The following is a 19,633-nucleotide window of genomic DNA, read 5'->3' on the forward strand; positions in this document are numbered from 1 at the left end:
CAGGGAGCCTGGGCTGGACTTGCAGGGTATGTGTGTGGGCAGAGGGGTGAGTGGGCATCTGTGGGAAGTGAGAGGGAAGAATGAAGAGCAGGCCATCAACTGTGTATCCTTGCCCTCTGTGCCTGGGATCTAGTAAGCTCTGTGCATGCTCATGCGTGCATGTGTTTGGGGCGGGGGGATGTTTAGGTGAAATTCACATGACAAAATTAACCATTTTTTGAAAAGTACAATTCAGTTGTATGTAGTACATCCCTAGTGTTGTGCAAACACCACCACTCTAGTTTAAAATATTTCATCACTCTGAAGGAACACCAGCAACTATTGCATGGTGGTTCTCTACACTTCACTCCCAGTCCTTAGCAACCATCAGTCTGCTTTCTGTCTCTGTGGGTTTACTTATTCTGGAAATTTCATCAAAATGGAATTGTAGAATATGTGATTTTTTTTTTTTGGTCTGGCTTCTTGCACAGCATGTTTTCAGAGTTCATACATGTGGTAGCATGAGTCAGTACTTCATTGCTTTTTTTATGACTGAACTAGTGGCCCGGTGCATGAATTTGTGCACATTGAAAGGAAATTAATTAGAAGAAATATTTTAATATCACTATTCGCCCTTTATAATAGAAGTGTCAACCAAATTCACAATTGACAGTGACAGATCGAAACACATGCATGCGATTGACACTAGTGAGAGCTTTATATGTATCGCACATGTGCGAGTCAACTTAGCCTTTTACATATATAGAACAAACTTGCTTAATTAGACCTGCTTTCTGATGTAGCCGGGCTGGGCTGGGCTGGGCTGTGGGCCGCATTTTGCGCCATGGCAGTGTTGGCTGCCAACTTCTCTTCCAGGTAATTGTCAGCAACACAGCAGTAAATACCAACACAAAGCAGATTATTATTGTAGATCACGCAGGGAGAACAAAGGGTGAAATATTTAACTTCAGCAGTGTTTGACTATATTCTGCGCAGTAAGAAAACCTGAAATCATTTTCAAGGTCCACCATTTCTTTTTTAGTCGGATCAAGTTTCTAAGCTTTCTAAATCTCTGTTTTCCAGCTAATGAAAAGAAAATAGGATTCCCCCAGGTCTCCTATCTACCTACTCCAGGTCTTCTTGAGGATCAATGAGATGAGGCAAGGGAAAACGCTTCACAGACATTTGGTCAAAGTGTGAAATGTTGGCGCCTGGCTATAAAAGCAAGTCCTGTTTCTGGGCTGAAGAAACTGCAAGGAGGCTAGTTGTCCTAGGGAGAGGAAGCCAGGCGTTGCTACGTGATGGCGTTACCCGGACGGACACTTAGCATATTAGCCATATATATATATATATATATATAGTCTGTCGCTAGGGAGAGGAAGCTGGGTGTTGCTATGTGACGTCATTACCCGGTGCCCACAGACACCATTTCCGGGCTGGGCTGGGCTGTGGGCCGCATTTTTTGCCATGGCAGTGTCGGCTGCAATTTGGTGGGCTGTCGCTCCGGGGTGGTGGCGGAGCGTGTGTCCCACTTGGGGGAAGCCTAGTGTTGCTTTGTTGGCGCCAGGTCCGCTCTGCCGTTTCCGTGTAAATGGCCACTGCGCGTCATGGAAACTCCTGCGTTGAGCATCTACCCCCTGGTGGTCAGTGCGCATCATAGTGACTGGTCGACGGGCGGAGGGACATTTAGCATATTATATTAGCCTTTTATATAGATATAGATAATATTCTATAAGGGTATTTGTTTATCTCTTCACCTGTTGATGGACATTTAGGGTGCTTCCTCCACCTTTTGGCTGGTGTCATTAGGGTGCTATGAACACGTTTTTGCTTAAACACCTATTCTCAGTTGTTCGGGGTAGAGAACTGATTGCTGGGTGCAGTGGTAATTCTGTTAGTGCCGTGTTTTGAATCAGTGCATCAAGCCAGACATCAGCACTACAGACTGTTGGGTGGGGATGGTGGAGAAGGTGCAGGAAGGAGTGGTGGGATGTGGACGATGATGCCCAAAGCTCAGTGCTCCTTATGTGGTGGAGTCCAGATGGGGATTGGGCCCAGGGCAACTCTCATGGTTGCAGGCTCTGGCTCTGGCTTGAGGTAGTGGCAGCTGTGGCTGTGTGAAGGGGTGGCCAAGCCACTTGGAGCTTTGCTTCTTCCTTTGTCTGACTCGAAGATTAGCTGAGCTGCCAAGAAGGAGCTAAGTTGGGGCTTTAATATTGTTTGGAGGGGGGCCAAGGGGCTTGGGACTTGAAGAGCAGACAGTGTAGGGGGTTTTGGGGGCACTGCAGGGTGGTGAGGGGCATGGGCAGCTGCTAGAGGGCGGCCACAGTGTCTGATACTGGGCCTCCGAAGGAGAAAGGAAAAGGCCTTATCTGGCCTGTTCACCACTCTGTTACTGGTTTTCAAACTTTATTTCTGAAGATGTAGAATGTGGAGCCTCTAGAAACAGTGTGGAGCTCACACATGTGCAGGCTGGAAGGAGGAAAGGCACACCTGAGACCAGCCCACCCAGCCCCTGCCGACCCCACTCTCTGTAGTGGCCTTTGAGGCACAGCCTCTGGGAGTCTTCACTGTTTGAAAAACCATAATTTACTCTAACCCTTGCATTAATATTTTTTAATAGAATGAAATCTTTGGTGCATACAAAAGAGCATTAAGTAGCATGTCTGTACAATATATATACAGTATTCCTGCAGAACACCCAAGGTATTTGGTGTTTCAGCCTTAGTGTCTGGGATCCAGGGGAGGGGACCCACAAGCAGGTGTCACCTCCTCGCCGTGGCAGAGGTTTGCCCTTGACAGGAAGATGTCCCTGCTTGGCTGTGTGGAGGAATCTGTTCATTTCTAGATGGACTAACACAGCTGCAGGGGCAAGTCTGGTGTGAGATGTGGCCTTTTAAGGTTGTGCTGTTGAGGAGGAAGGACTGAGTCGAGACAGGAGACGAATTGAAGGCTCATTTGTGTTTGGTCTGACAGAGAGCCAGAGAAGTGTAATCAGATGGGGCAACACTGCTAATAAAACAGCGAGAGCAGGGGTGTTGTGGGGGGAGGACAGGCCAATTATGATCTGAGGAGTGTTGCTGTGGGAGTGGGGCAGTCGGCTTTGTTAGTGGGTCTCAAACTTTTTGTTCTCAGGACTCCATTATGCTCTTGATTATTGAAGCCCTCAAAAGGCTTTTGTTTATGTGGGTTACATCCATGGTATTTACTGTTATTAGAAATTAAAACTGAGAAATTAAAAAATATTTCTTAATTCCTTTAAAAATAAACCTGCTAGCCCTGGATGGTGTGCTCAGTGGTTACAGCATCGGCCCATGCACTAAAGGGTCACAGGTTTGGTTTCCCTGGGTCAAGGATAGGCATGTACCTGGGTTGCAGGTCGGGATGGGTATGTGGGTGTGGGAGGCAGCCAGTGGATGTATCTGTCTCACATCGATGTTTCTTTCACTCCTCTGTCTCTCTCCCCCTGCTCCTCCTCTTTCCACTCTCTCTGAAAAAAAGCAATGGAAAAAATATCCTCAGGTACGGATTAACAAAAAAATAAATTAATTAAATCTGTTTCATGTTCACATACATAACAGTTGTATTCTGAAAAGAAACTTTTCCAAAACAAATTTTTGAAATTTTTGCTGGAAGAGTCATATTATTTTACCTTTTTTGAAAATCTCTAATATCTGTCATAATGAAAGATAGCTGGATTCTCAGATAATCCGCATTCAGTCTGTTGCATTACCAAGTCCTGTAGTCTCTGGAAACCCTACTATACATAAGCGAAAGAATGAGAGTGAAAAAGGCAAATGATGACTTAGTGTTTTTGTAAAAATAGATTTGGCTCACGGACTCCCAACAGGGTCTCTGGGACTTGGGCCATTTGCATGAAAGCCCCAAATGTCTTGATAGGAGCAGCAGTGAGCACTCCTGTCATTATGGAGAGGATGCAGGTGCAGATCTGGGCTGACCTGAGGCAGCCCTCGCAGTAAGGTGTCAGGGTAACAAGGGCCACCTTAGGTGTAGGCGAGGGCCTGCTTTCTCTGCAGCCTGTGCTTCAGGGGCTGGCTCACCCTCACTTCCTGTGCCAAGGGCTGTCTGAGGAAGAATGAAGTGCTAGGAAGGTGGTAGGGGCTCCATGTGAAAACAGAGGGGTAGCTCTTATTCTTCTGACTCTTAGAGGAGTCAGGAAAGGAAGTTGCTTTGCTTGTATGCTTCACTCTTGCTCTGTAGCTTTCTGAAGGGAGGAGTCAGAGATGATTAGGATGTTTTAGGATGGAGACTGGAGCGCTACATGGCCTGCTGGGTTGCCCATGTGGGGCACAAGAGGCAGCTGAGGATTAACAGGCGAGGTCAGGCCGTTCTCCTCCTAGTGCTGCCACTGATTTACTTTGTGGCCAAATGGCAAGGTGACCCTGGTGTTTTTGTCTGTTCACTGAATGGTGCTTGATAATTTCCAAGTCCCGGCCCATCCCAATTCCTGACTGGGAGCTTGGTGTTTGGGTGAGAGGCATGGAGGTGGAGTACCCCTCACCCTGGAGATACAGGATTGGGACAAGGGTGAAGGTCAGGGTGGAGAGGGAGATTGGGATTCCTCAGTCTGGGAGTGATGGCTGAGTCCTGCTCCTTCTAACATGTAGATCGGGCGGGGATTCAGGGGGATCTTGGAGAGGTCTCAAGTGACACATTGGGATTTTTCAAATTTTTTGGGGGGGGGGGGGGGAACCTTGGATCAATCCTCAGAATCTGCTTCAGGAAAATTGCCTCTTCTCTTTGGAATTAAAATGCTCCTCAAGTCCTGGTCCTTGGATTTGATGACTGGATAGGAATTTTTATGTGTCTAATGTCAACTTTTGTTAAAGAAAACATGTATCCTATCCCTGCTTCCTTCCCTGCTCCCACCTCTCCAGCCCTTCCATGTCTTTGCTGGTGGGGAAGTCTTTGTGGAAAGGCCTGAGTAGGTTTCCTCTGACAGGTTTTCAGCTTGAGCCCGGTCTGTATGGCCTGAGCTGCCCCCAGGCTGCCTATAAAGACTCTCTCAGAGCCCTGTCCCATCCCACACCCCCCTTCAACCCTTTTCCTTGTTTGCCTTTTGAGGAGCTAATTGTCCAAACTTCAGATTGATAGTGGTGTTTACTTCTTTGGTCTCTTATAGGAGATTTACAAACAGTCACCAAACATATACAAGGATGTTAATGGCCACCGAAAGGTATAAACAGCCCCCATGTCCAGCAAGTGGAGAATGGATAAACAAAACGGTGGCACATCTGTGCAATGGGATATTATTTGGCTATAAAAAGGAATGAAATATTGACACATCTACAACATGGTGAACCTTGAAAACATTACGCTGAGTGAAATAGGCCAGTTGCAGAAGATCACATAGTCTCTGATCCCATTTATAGGAACTGTCCGCAAGAGTCAACTCTAGAGACAGAAAGTAGAGTAGTAGTGCCAGGGGCTGGGTTGGGTAGGGAACAGAGGGCTTGGGAAGTGACAAAATGTTCTAAAATTGATTGTTGTGGTGAATGCACCACAAACTATTGAATTGTACACTTCAAATGGGTGCGTTGTATGTGAATTATAGCTCCAAAAATTATATCCTCAAACAGTTATTACCTCCTACAAACTTTGGTTTGTGCTTATAATCCACATTTTGCCAAACTGTTACATCCGTACCTCATTTTATTGCACTTTGCTTTATTGTGCTTCCCAGATACTGCATGTTTGTTTGTTTTTCATTTACAAATTAAAGGTTTGTGGCAAGTGTGCATCAAGCAAGTCTATCAGTGCCATTTTTCAGTAGCGTTTGCTAATTTCATGTCTGTCATATTTTGGTAATTCATGCAATATTTCAAACCATTATTATATTGATCTGTGACCAGTGATGTTACTATTGTAATTGCTTTGAGGTACCATGAGCCATGCCCATATAAGGTGGTAAATTTAATCAGTATTGTGTGTGTTCTGACTGCTCTGCCGACCCACTGTTCGCCCATTCTCTTCCTCTCCAGGGCCCCCCTCGGCCTAGGAGTGATGGTTCAGTCCTGCTTCCTCTAAACTTGTGGATAGAAAGGGGGTTCAAGGGAATATTAGAGAGGTCTCAAGTGACACATTGGGGTTTTTAATTTTATTTTTTTAGTAAGCAACACACAATGATATTGAAATTAGGTCAATTAATACCCTACAATGCACCCTACGTGTTCAAATGAAAGGAAGAGTCGCCCGTCTCACTTTAAAGCAAAAGCTAGAAATGATTAAGCTTAGTGAGGAAGGCGCTGAAAGCCAAGGTAGGCTGAAAGCTAGGCCTCTTGCACCAAACATTTAGCCAAGCTGTGAATGCAAAGGAAAAGTTCTTGAAGGGAATTAAAGGAGCTACTCCAGTGAACACATGAATGATGAGAGAGTGAAATAGCCTTACTGCTGACAGGGAGACAGTTTTACTGGTCTGGATAGAAGATCAAACCAGCCACAACATTCCCTTCAGCCAAAGCCTAATCCAGAGCAAGGCCCTGCTCTCTTCAATTCTGTGGCGGCTGAGAGTGGTGAGGAGGCTGCAGAAGGAAAATTGGAAGTAGCAGAGGTTGAGTCATGAGGTTTAAGGAAAGAAGGCATCTCCATGTCATAGAAGGGCACGGTGAAGCAGCAAGTGCAGATGCAGAAGATGCGGCAAGTTATTCAGAAGATCTAGCTCAGATGATTAATAAGCAACATAGTCCATTGCAGACAACGGAGCCCTTTTTGAAAAAAGATGTCATCTACGACTTTCATAACCAGAGAGGAGAAGTCAGTGCCTGGCTTCAGAGGACAGGCTGACTCTCTTGTTAGGGGCTAATGCAGCTGGTGACTTGAAGTCCAAGCCAGTGCTCCCTTTCCATTCCAAAATCCTGGGGCTCTTAAGAACGATGCTAATCTACTCTGCCTGTAAATGGAACAACACAGCACATCTGTTTACAACATGGTTTACTCGTCTTTTAAGTGCACTGTTGAGACCCACTCTCAGAAAGAAAGACTCCTTTCAAAATAGTACTGCTCACTGACAATGCACCTGGTCACCCAAGAGCCCTGATGAGATGTACAATGAGATACTAGTAGTGTTGCTGCCGTGACTGCTCACACAACACTCACCCCATGGGTCAAGGAGTAATTTCCACTTCCAAGCCTTTTTCATTAAGAATTACATTTTGTAACGCTATGGGTGCCATAGACAGTGATTCATTCCTCTGATGGATCCGGGCAAAGTGAATTGAAAACCTTTGGAAAGGATCCACCATTGTAGATGCCATAAGAACATTTCATGATGCACGGGAAGAGGTGAAACTAGCAACATTAGCAGGAGTTAGAAGGAGGTGATTCAGCCACCTTACCTTTCGGCAGCCATCACCCTGATTAGGCAGCAGCCACCAACTTGAGGCAACACCCTTTACCAGCAAAAAAGATTATGACTCACCAAAGGCTCAGATGATGGTTAGCATTATTTAGCAATAAAGTATTTTTAAATTAAGGTATGTGCCATATTTTCTTCTTGTATACTTAATAGAGTACAGTATAGTGTAAACATAACTTTTATATGTGCTGGGAAACCAGAATATTCGTGGGACTCACTCTACTGCAGTGGTCTAGAACCAAACCCGCAGTATCTACGAGAGAGCTTGTGTTTGACATCCTTATGTCCCATCCTGGCCTTTCCTGTTTGACATTTGGTACCCATGTGGAGCTCACGGCACAGGCACTACCATCATTCTACTCTCTGGCATGGTTATCTTCGGTCCCCAGGAGCATGCTATAGGGCATGGTTTTGGAGTCACCCTCTCACACACACTTACCTGTGTATTTGTGTACACATGCACACAGCTTGGAATTCAGGCGTGGTCAGATGTGTGGCAGCACTGTGGAACATGTTCTGTGCCAAAACCAACAGGCCATCAGATAACATTACTTAGAGCTCTGGTCATTTTTTCGCTAAATATTTATTGTCTTTGCCTCCACCCTATGCGGCTTTTGCTTTGGCAGAGGGGGTGGGACTGTCAACAGATTGATTTGAGATTTGGGGCTTCTGTGGTAGCTCTGGAGGAGTAGGCCCTGAAGTTACCAGGCCTCTTGGAGCTCTTGGCATGTCTTTGAACCCCAGACCCTATAACATGCTGCCAGGTGGGGTGGCACTGTGTGTAAAGCTCTGCCACTGCCTCTGGAGGGAATTTCGAACTTCTGCACAGACCAGCCAACCTTACACTGGCTCAGCTGTGTTGCTTTTCCCTGGCCCATGTCCTCATCTTTATTTCTGAAGTTGGTCCTTTGCTCATTCCTCACGATGTCTCTCTCAGACCTCGCCTCTCTGTTCCACTGCATGGAGTCCCTTTCCCTTGCTCCACTTTTTTGCCTTTGTCTCACGTGGGTTCTCAGTGACTTTGACATCTTTACATGGCCAGCCTTTGCCAGCAAAGGTTGGTAAACTGCGTTTCTTCAGAGTTCCTGGGCTGACATAATCACTAGGGTTCCTGTTTATTCCCCAAAGTGTCCCAGTTTGGATGATAAATTACAGGATGACCTCCTTAGGCTCTGCTTTCCTGGGTGGGGTGGAGGTGGGAGCCCTTGCTCACACGGCTCGCACACATAGGAAAGACTCCTCCTGGAGAAGAGCCCGCAGTCTGTCAGCTCCTTAACGACCATGTGCCCAAGCCATCGGAGTGGGAGCTCTGTGGAAGGGGGTGCAGGGTTGGTTCATTCTGTAGTGATGAATTCCAACAGGGGCTACACACAGGCCATAGTCTCAGCTGCAAGGATGTCTGGGGGAGTCTGAGTGATGTGCTAGTCAAGACTAGACTACCCAGGAGAATACCCCACTTGGGAATGTACTTCCTGCTGGGGTGGCTCCAGCCTTCTCCTTCAGGAGTGGCTCACGGACCCGGAGAGGCTGTGTCAGTGTTAAGGGCCAGGTATGGGGTCGGTGGCCTTGGCTTATACCCTAGCTCTGTGGCCTTAGACAGGTCACTTAACCTTCCTGTGAGTCTTCATCTCCTCTTATGTACAAATGGGTGTAGTAATGGTACTTACCTCAGAGGTTTGTTGCGAAAATGAGGAGTAAGTGATGTGGTATACCTAGAGCCTCCTAAGCCCTGGGGAGCAGGACGCATGTTCTAAGAGGAAACCAATGGGCATTTTAAACAGACTCCCCAGTGTACTTACTTAGGCCCTCCACGCACATGCCGGATCCTGCCTGCCAGCTGGTGAGCAGCAGCCTTTCTTACTCTGGAGGCTGGGCTTCTCGCCCTGGTCACGTGGCCCTGGGTCCTGATCATGTTGAGTCACTTGCAGAGGCTGCAGCACAGTGATGAGTATGTTCGTTTTGGCCAATTGTTCTCTGCTGCCTTTTGGAGGCAGATGGCCGGCCCTGGAAGCTTGTGCTAGCAGATGGTGCTTGCACTGAGGAATATAGTTTGGGCTCAGAGCAGAATGGCCAGCAGGGCTTGAGAACCCCGAGGAGGAGTCTTAGAGGGGACTGTCCAGCACGGTTTGGTTCATACGGCCTGTGGGGACAAGTTTGTATGTGGCCTTTCAGAGGATCCAGCGATGGAAAGTGTTGCTTTTGTCAATGCTGATTGGCCCTGGCCAGTTTGTTCTAAAAGAGAAGTCCCATTTTCATGGGGCTCGTGGCCCTACTAAGCACGGTTAAGGCATGTGCTGACCCTTGATGTGGGGCAGGCAGGTGGGCACAAAGCTGTGCTGGAAAACTTCCCTCCTCAGTGTACTTCGGTTTAAGCGTCTGGTTCTCCTGCCGTCCATCTGGGTGGCCACAGGACACAGTGAGGTCTTGGCAGGGGTGCAACCTGAGACTGAACTTTGGCATGTGCTCACATCTCATTTTATTGACTTAATATTTAAATGTCCCAGAATTGACAGGTGACCTTGAAATCTCCTGTGATTTACAGACTTACAAAGATGGCCGATGGCTGCTCTCCCAGCATTGTTTCTCCTTTTGGAATTGAATGTAGGAAATATTAAACAGCCTGCTTGCAACAAGTGTGGAAGTGTTTCCACAGAAACTCTTGGGAAAAAGAAAAGGGCAAGGAACTAACCTCAAAACCTTAGAAGGCATATTCGCTGCGATTTACACACACTCTGCCCCTAGGTCTCTCAGTGACCCTTCTACCAAAGGGCTGTTTGCTCATTTGCTCTTCCTTAATGCTCGATTGCAGCTCCCCAGCCCCCACCTTTGGCTCAGAGAAATATTTGCCCCTGGAATTTCCCTAGAGCTAGGATACTGTTGCCTACAGGTATGGATTCTTCTTCAGGACTGTGTGGGACTTTTCCTTTTTAAGAAATTTCATGAGGATAGTAGCTGTGCTTGGAATTCAGGCTTAGTGTGGGGTTTACATGCTCTGCCTCTACCCTCAGAGTCGGGAGCCCTGGGGTCCCTCTGGATTGGTTTCTGCAGTCCTGCCCATCACACTGTTCTGGGACGGACCCGTACTCATCAACTTCATGGTGAGGCTCACTTCCTTGAACACTGCCCTGCCCTGAATTTGGTTTGAGCACCAGCTGTATGTATACATGGCCCCATGTAGGCACTGGGATGTATGTCTCTGATTCTGAGGCATAATTACTACTCATGTGTTTTTGCTTCTGATGTAGTTTAAACATATGGAAAGGATATTTGTATTTTCTGTGTTGTAGATGATGAAACAAATTAACAGGGATAATGTCTTGCACTGGGCCATATAACGACTAGGTCATAGACCAGCACTTGAACTTAGGCCTCCTGGTTTCCAGGCCAGGTCTTTAACTACTCAGAGCTGTTAGGTCCTGTCATTGGTGGAGAGTGGAGTAGAGAGTGCTATAATAGTGTTACTTTACAAAAATCAGTAAAAATAAACAAAAACCCCAAGACTTGTTTATGATCCTAGCAGTTAACACAATAGCCATTGTCTTGTTGATCCCAGTCTTTCTCCATTTGTATGCATTTTTTAAACAGAGACCATGTTTTTACATTCTACTCTGGTGTTTGTTCACATGTCTGGTCTTCCCTGGACCAGAGCCTCTCAGGGTGAGACTGTGTGCACTTCCTGTGTTTGTCTCTGAAACCCTGGGTGATTCCAGAGTCAGAGTCGCTCCTGGGAAATTCTGCGGAACACCTCCAGAAGGTGCCCGCACCCAGGAGAGAGAAGCCACCCGGCTCTGCAGGAAGCACTGGCCTGATGGGATCCTGTGGGTCATACTCTGGAGAGTTTCTTGAATTCCTTAGTTATTTATAATTAATGGCTGTGTAATGTTTTGGTGAGTTGATAAATTAGCATTCATTTAGGCACTTCCTTGTGGGACATTGACTGGAATTTTTTGCTTCTCTCTCTGTTATTTCTTTAGACTGTTTCTGGCTGCAAGGTTATGGGGCAGGAACATGGAAACGTCGTTGTTCTTGCCACATTGCTGCTCTCTGGGAATGCCAGCTTTCCGCAGTGCTGATTCTCTGTCTTTGCCAGTGTGGCGCGCATGGTGGTGTGGCTAGGGATTGGATTCGGAGGAGGGAGAAGTGGAGTTGGAGTCCAGCTTGTCTGCTTGCTCTTCAGCATGCTGGTTGTCCCTCGGTGCTGACCAGTATTTCCTAGGGACTGGGAGCTCCATCTGTGGAAGTTGAGGTGTGGTCCAGGCTCACCCAGATCTTGGCTGGGAAGGCCTTGCCAGCAGTTCGGTTCTCAGTTGTGTGGTAGTGACTGATAAATGTGGCCATTGAGTCATTCATGTGTTTTTTCCTTTAGTTCCTGGAGCCCTGCTTGGTACTGGGTATTTCACTAGCTGGAGGTGAGATTCCTGTCCACGGTGAGCTGAGGTGGTATGAGACAGAAGGGACATGGATGGCCTGGGGTTGGAGGAGAGGTGTGGGGGAGTGAGGAGGGAGCTGCAGCAGGATAGGATGAAGAGCCCACCACACGGAACACGGCTTCAGATCTCAGAGGCCTGAGACATTTTCGTTCCTGTGGGAGATGTAAGCGTGACAGAGCAGTTCCTGGAGGGGGGGGGGGGGGTGCTGGTAAGGTGTCCTGGATTAATGGTGGCAGCAGCCACAGTAAGTCTCAGTAACAGTTGGCTTTGGGTCATTTACTGTTTTTGAAGGCGTCTAGAACATGATAGGCTTGGCTGAGATTTTGAGGATCCTCTGTAGGGGACAGTGAATCACCCCATTTCATGTAGTAGAAGGTATTTGTGGAGGTGAGCCTTAGATGGTGAGGGGCACCAGATGGTAGAGGGACTTCAGGGTGATGGGATGTTACCAGGGGGAAGAGAGGGGTGGGACCCTTTTTGCATTGATAGTTTGGGGTCTCTCCTCTTAGTGCCATATTGTCTGATGTGTCTGACTGCCTGTCTCAACACCACATGCTCTCTCAGGGCAGATGAGCCCAAGGGGACAGAAAAGTGAGGTTAACCACCTGTTAGAAATCCGTCGCTGACTCCCCCTCCCTGCTCCTTGAGCCTCAGACAGGCCACATGGACTTGAGAGCCAAGCCTATCATGTTCTAGATGCCTAGGAGCTGGTTGTGGTTGGGTGGCTGGGTCCAGAGCCTATATGTTCCTGGGAAGCATGAGTGTGGCAGCTTGACAGTGCTGTGAGCAGCTCCCTGCCTGCGCCTGCCCATTTGGCCTGAGTTGAGACAGTTGGGGCTTTTCTTGATGCAACCCAGGTATGCCTGAGGAAGGTGGCGAGGAGGCGAGAACCTGGCTGTGGTCAGGCAGGCAGGCCCGAGAGAGGATGTGCGTGTGCTTGCATGTGGCCTCCAGAAGCGTAGGAAAGGCTAGGGAGCTCATGCTGCTGAGGGTCGTGCCAGGAAGCCCTGCCTGGGAAGACCCCGTGGACCTCAATGGGCTGCTGAGGCCTTTGTGGCTGGAGGCCTGGCTCTCAGGCTGTGCTAGGTCTCCCTTCCAGTATTATCCCTGTGTGTGGGTGAAGGGAATATCGGGAAGTAGCAAGTATGGTTTTATTTTTTTAAATGTTTTCTTTTGAGATAATTGTAGCTTCCCATGCAGTTGTCAGAAATACTACATAGGGATCCCATGTGTCCTTCCCCGATTCCCCCCGGTCTTACACAATTACAGGACATTGTCACAACCAGGATAGTGACACCATGCAGGGCCCTTCGTCACCCAGGAACCCTCACAGCCACCCCTCCTGCCCTCTGAGCACCACTGCCTCCTGGACCCTGGTCGCCACGAATCTGTTCTCCGTTTCTATAAATGCCACATTTCGAGAAAGTTACATGTAAATGGAATCAGACAACATGTAACCTTTGGGGATTGACTTTGTTCACTCGTCCTAATTCCCGGGGATTCATCCAGGTGCAGGTGTCAATAGTTTGTTCCTCTTTATTGCTCACTAGTATCCCATGGTGTCATGTACCACAGTTTGTTGAACTGTTTATGTGCACCCGTTGAAGGACATCTGCATTGCTTCCAGTTTTTGGCTATTAAGATAAAGTTGCTATAATTATTTGTGTGCAGTTTTTGTGTGAATGTAAGCTTTCATTCTTTCTGGAATAAATATCCAGGAGTACAGTTGTTAGGTTGTATGATAGTTGTGTGTTTAATTTTTTAAAAATTAAACCAATCTTTTTCAGACTGGTTGTCCTGTTTTACACGCCCTCAGCGTTGTGAGTGATAGATAGATACATGACCCTTGAACAATGTGGAGTTAGGGGCATTGCCACCCCCCCACCCCCCCCAACACACACACATTAAAAAATCCACGTGTAATTTAGATTCCCCCCAGACTTATAGTCTCCAGTATCCTCGGAGGGTTGGTTCTAGCCCCCGCCCCCCCCCCCCCCCCCCTTACCCTCCTTACCAAAATCCGAGGATGCCTATATAAAGTGGCCTAGATCAGATCAGTGCCTGCAGTTGGCCCTTCACACCCACGGACTCCCAACTGTGAATTGAAAACACAGTACAGGTATTTATGAAAACAGTCTTCGTATAAGTGGACCTGTGCAGTTCAAACCCATGCTCAGGGGTCAATTGTATTTTCTTCACATTCTCGCCAGCATTTGCTGTTCTTACTGTTTTGTTTTTTTAATTTAAACCATCTGGTAGGTGTGTAGTAATATCTCACGGGTTTTAATTTGCATGTCTCTAATGGGTAATGATGTTGAAGATATTTTCCTGTGCTTCTTGGCTATGTACAAAGCTTCATATCTAATGATGTGAAATGTCTTTTCATGTCTTTTGCCCAGTTCTAATTGGATTGTTTGTTTTTTTACTATTGAGTTTTGAAAGGTTTTATATATTGTGTGTGTGTGTGTGTGTGTGTGTGTATGTATACTAGTCCTTTGTTAGATATTTGGTTTGCAAATTTTTATCCCCACTCTGTGGTTTATCTTTTCACCCTCCTAAGAGGATCTTTGGTAGAGCAAAAGTTTTTAATTTTAATGAAGTCTAATTTGCTAATTTAAGTTCGTGTTCCAGTTTGAATTAATTTTTGTATAAGGTTGAGGTGATTTGTTTATTTTTTGGTTGTGGATGTCCATTTGCCTCAGGACCCTTTGTTGAAAGGCTGCATCTCCATTGTTGAATTGCTTTATCACTTTTGTTAAAAATTAAGTTGGGCATATTTGTGTGGGCCTATTTCTGGTTTTCTATTCTGTTCCATTGATCTAATGCAGGAGTCCTCAAACTTTCTAAACAGGGGGCCAGTTCACTGTCCCTCAGACCATTGGAGGGCCGGACTATAGTTTAAAAAAAAACTATGAACAAATTCCTATGCACACTGCACATATCTTATTTTGAAGTAAAAAAACAAAATGGGAACAAATACAATATTTGTATTTGCATGTGGCCCGCGGGCCATAGTTTGAGAGAACCCCTGATCTAATGTGTCTAACCTTCCACTGATACCACACAGTCTTGATTACTGTGGATAAATAATAATCTAGTAATCGGGTAGATGGATTCCTCCCGCTTTATTCTTCTTTTTTAATTTTTAAAAATTATTCTAGTTTCTTTGCCTTTCCAAATGCATTTTAGAATGATCTTGTTTATATATACAAAAAGTCTTGCTGAGCTTTTGATAGTAATTGTGTTAAACCTATATACCAATTTGGGGAGAGTTAACATCTTAAGAATCTTCTGGTCTATAAATACAATATGTTTCTGCTTTTATTTATATCTTCTTTGATTTCTTTTATCAACATTGTATAGTTTTCAGCATGTAAATCCTGTACATACTTTGTTAGATTTACACGTATTTAATTTTTAAAAAGCGATTGCAAATGGTATTATATTTTTAATTTTGATGTCCACATATTCATTGCTAGTATATAGAAATATAGTCGATTTTTCTTGTTTGTTTTGTTAATCTTCACCTGAGGATATGTTTTCCATGAATTTTTAGAGAAAGTGGAAGGGAGGGAGGAAGGGAGGGGAAGAAAGAGACACATTAATTGGTTGCCTCTCGCACATGCCCTGGCCCGGGCAGCAGATCAAACCTGCAACCCAGGTACGTGCCCTGGATTGGGAATCAAACCTATGACCCTTTGGTGCACAAGCTGATGCTCTAAGTACTGAGAAACACTGGCCAGCGCTACAGTCAATTTTTAAAAAAATATATTTTTACTGATTTCAGAGAGGAAGGGAGAAAAGAGATAGTAACATCAATGATGAGAGAGAATTATAGATTGGCTGCCTCCTGCACATATCTCCCACTGGGGATCGAGCCCCCAACTTGGGCATGTGCCTTGGCCAGGAAATTCACTATGACCTCCTAGTTCATAGGCCGACGCACAATCACTGAGCTATGTTGGTTGTGTCTTATATTCTGTAACCTTGCTGAACTTACTAGTTTGTTTTTTCTATAGGTAGTTTGTTTTTTCTATAGATTCCTTGTTATTTTTTACATAGATATACATGTCATCTGTAAATATCATATTTCTTCTTTCTGATCTGTATGCTTTCTATTTCCTTTCCTTACCTATTGCACTGGCTAGAATAAGAGTTCTGAGAGTGGATGTCATTGCCTAGTTCCTGATATTAGAGGAGAAGCGTTTAGTCCAGTGGTTCTCAACCTTCCTAATGCCGCGACCCTTTAATACAGTTCCTCATGTTGTGGTGACCCCCAACCATAAAATTATTTTCATTGCTACTTCATAACTGTCATTTTGCTACTGTTATGAATCGTAATGTAAATATCTGATATGCAGGATGTATTTTCATTGTTACAAATGGAACATAATTAAAGCATAGTGATTAATCACAAAAACAATATGTAATTATAGATGTGTTTTCCGATGGTCTTAGGCGACCCCTGTGAAAAGGTCGTTCGACCCCCAAAGGGGTCGCGACCCACAGGTTGAGAACCGCTGATTTAGTCTGTCACCACTCACCATTATGTACATTGTTAGCTCTCTAGGCTTTTTGTACATGTTCATTATTAGTTGAGGAAGCTCCCCTTCTATTTCTGCTTTCTTGAGGTTTTTTGTTTGTTTTCTAAATCATGAGTGTGTGAATTTTCTGAATTAAATGATGTAATCACAGGATTTTTTCTGTAGCCTATTGATATGGTGGATTACATTGATTTAAAAAAAATTAAACCAGCCTTGCATTCCTGGAATAAAACTCACTTGGTCATGGTATATAATTCTTTAAATACTAGAGGTCTGGTGCACGAATCTGTGCACAGTGGGGTTCAGCTGGCCTGCCCCGATGGGGGCTGATCAGGCCAGCCAGCAGGGGGGAGGGGACACAGAAATGGGGGGACTGATCAGGGCCCCGATTGGGCTGGTTGGCCACCACAGTGTGCATCATAGCCCCCGGTCATTCTGGTCTTTCTGTCGTTCTGGTCGCTGGGCTTTTGTATATATAGATGTTGTTGAATTCTTTTTCGTTGATTTTTGCATTGCATTTATATTTATGAGGAATATTGATCTATAGTTCCTTTTCTTTCCTCTTTTTTTTGGTTCTGTGTCTGATTTTCATATCAGGTTAATAGTAGCTTCATAAAATGAATTGAAAGTGTTTTTTCTTCTATTTTCTAGAAAAGACTATGTAGAATTGGTGTTAATTTGTCTTTAAACATTTGGTGGAATTCTCCAATAAAACCATTTGGGTCTGGATATTTATTTTTTGGGAATTTTAAAATTACATATTCAGCCCTGTCTGGTGTGGCTTAGTTCGTTAGAATGTCGTTGCATGCACCAGAAGGTCATGGGTTTGATTCCTGGTCAGGGCACATACCTAGGTTGCAGGTTCGATCCGCAGTTGAGGTGTGTGTGTGAGGCAACTGATTGATGTGTCTCTCTCACATCTATCTCTCTCTCTATCTCTCTCTCTCTCTCTCTCTCTCTCCCCCTCTCTCCCTCTCCCCCTCTCCCTCTTTTTCTCTTTCCCTTCCCCGCTCCCCCTCTTTCTGTCCCTCTCTCCCCCTCCCTCCCTCTCTAAAGTCAATTTTAAAAATTAAATATTCACTGCCCCTAGAATTGTTGCAGGTTAGGTGGCAGGGAGAAGAGAGACTCACTTACACTCAGCATTCTGGCCCTGGACGTCTGGAAGGTTGATAGACTGACATTTGGTGAAGCAAACAAACAAACATTACATGTTCCATTTCTTCAATAGTTATAGTGTCATTCAAATTATGATATATATATATATATATTTTTTTTTTTTTCTGGTGAAAAATTGGCCTATTTCATCTAAGTTATTAAATTCATGTTTGTTGAAATGTTCATAATATTCTCTTGTTATCTTTTTGATGTCTGCAGGATCTGTAGTGATAGCTCCTGTTTCATTCCTAAGTTTATTTTGTGTCGTATTCCTTTTTCTTTGTAGGTTTTGCTTGAAGTTTGTCAGTATCATTATTTTTTTTTTGAAAGACTCAGCTCTGTTTTATTGATTTTACTATTTTTCTATTTCAATTTAATTGATTTCTGCTCTTTTTTTCCTTCTTGTTTTGGGTATATTTTGTACTCCATGTTTGGGTTCTTGAGGTGGGAGCTTATTGATGGGAAAGCTTGGCTCTTTTTTAAACTAAGCATTTTAGTTAGTGCTATGACATTTCCTCGCAGGACTGCTTAGCTGTGTTCCACAAATTTCGATATGTTGTTAATTTTTAAAAATTTTCTTTGCGATTTACTCTTCGACCCATGGATTATTTAGAAGTGTATTATTTAGTTTCCAAATGTTTGGAGATTTTCCTGTTATCTTTATCTTATTGATACAGAGTTTGGTTTCATTGTGGTCATAGAACATACTCTATGATTTCTATTTTTTGAATCTATTGAGGTTTGTTTTATGGCCCAGAATATGATCTATTATGGTATATGTTCTGTGGGGACCTGAAAAGGGGGGAGGTATATTCTGGTATTTGGTGGACTGTTCTAACTGCCAACTAGATCCTGTGGTTGATGATGGTGTTGATTACTTTTATTTCCTTGTTGATTTGCTGTGTTGTTATTCTATCAATTGTTGAGAGAGGACTGTTGAAGTCTCCAACTGTAATTGTGGATTTTTTTTTCTTTGTTTTGTTTTGTTTTCATTCTGCTTTGGTAAAGACTGAGATACTTTATGGTTTCCTTAGTTAGCATACAAATTCCTCCTAGGCAGCTCAACTCAAAATGTTCCCATTCAAAATGTTAATTCCTGAGGCACACACTCAGCCTTTGCCACAGTGCTGTGGACATTTTCTTGTGTGTGTCTTTCTCACGTGTGTGTGTGTGTGTGTGTGTGTGTGTATATCTAAAAGATATATATATATATATATCTTAGAAAATATATATATATTTTCTAAGGAGATTTTTTTTTAAAATATACTTTCGTTGATTTTAGAGAGAGGAAGGGAGAGGGATAGAGAGACAGAAAAATCAATGATGAAAGAGAATCATTTATCTATGTCCTCCATGTCCCTACTGGGGATGAAGCCTGCAACCAGAGCATGTGCTCTGATCAGGAATTGAACTGTGACCTCCTGGTTCATGGGCCAAGGCTCAACCACTGAGCCACACTGGCCAGGTTTGACACTGTCTTACAGTATGCTGCTTTCCCATAAACAGAGAATACCTTCCACCTTTCTGCAGGGCGCACCACATGGTGCATGCACCTGTCCCTGTGCGAGTACATATTGTGGATTTCTTTATTTCTCTGTTTAGTTCTGTTTTTTGCTTCATTACCTTGCAGCTTTGTTTCTTGGGGCATATTCATTTAGGATTGCTTTGTCTTCTTGGTAAATTGACCCTTTTATCATTATATAATGTTCCTTTCTGTCTCTGGTCATTTTCTTTATTTTGAAATCCATTTTATCTGATGCTATATAGCAACTCTGCTCTCCTTTGATCATTATTTGTGTGATGTATTTTTTCTTTTCAACCTATCTGTGAGTTTCTTATAGTTTGGTCTTTGTATAAAATCTGCTTTGTCAGTCTGTCTTTTAACTGGTGTACTTAGACCATTTATATATAATACTAGAGGCCTGGTGCATGAATTTTGTGTGGGGGGAGGGTGTGTGTCCCTCAGCCCAGCCTGCACCCTTTCCAATCTGGGACCCCTTGAGGGATGTCCGACTGCCTGTTTAGGCCCAATCCCAGAATTGAACCCGGTGGGGTTGGGCCTAAACCGGCAGTCGGACATTCCTCTCACAATCCAGGAATGCTGGCTCCCAACCGCTCGCCTGCCTGCCTGCCTGATTGCCCCTAACCGC

The 19,633-nt window shown here is 44.7% G+C and overlaps 1 protein-coding gene and 1 pseudogene across 8 annotated transcripts in view; both read left to right on the forward strand.

Moving 5' to 3' along the window:
- The window catches only part of MPRIP (myosin phosphatase Rho interacting protein), a 173,686-nt gene that overhangs the window by 11,103 nt on the left and 142,950 nt on the right, over window positions 1-19,633 (forward strand). The window lies entirely within an intron of this gene.
- On the forward strand, window positions 17,408-17,510 carry LOC138995254 (small nucleolar RNA SNORA17; annotated as a pseudogene).

Source organism: Myotis yumanensis, unplaced genomic scaffold (assembly GCF_028538775.1).
Source record: "Myotis yumanensis isolate MYYU_CA2020_CCGP unplaced genomic scaffold, mMyoYum1.0.hap1 SCAF_16, whole genome shotgun sequence".
Classification (NCBI taxonomy): Eukaryota; Metazoa; Chordata; class Mammalia; order Chiroptera; family Vespertilionidae; genus Myotis; species Myotis yumanensis.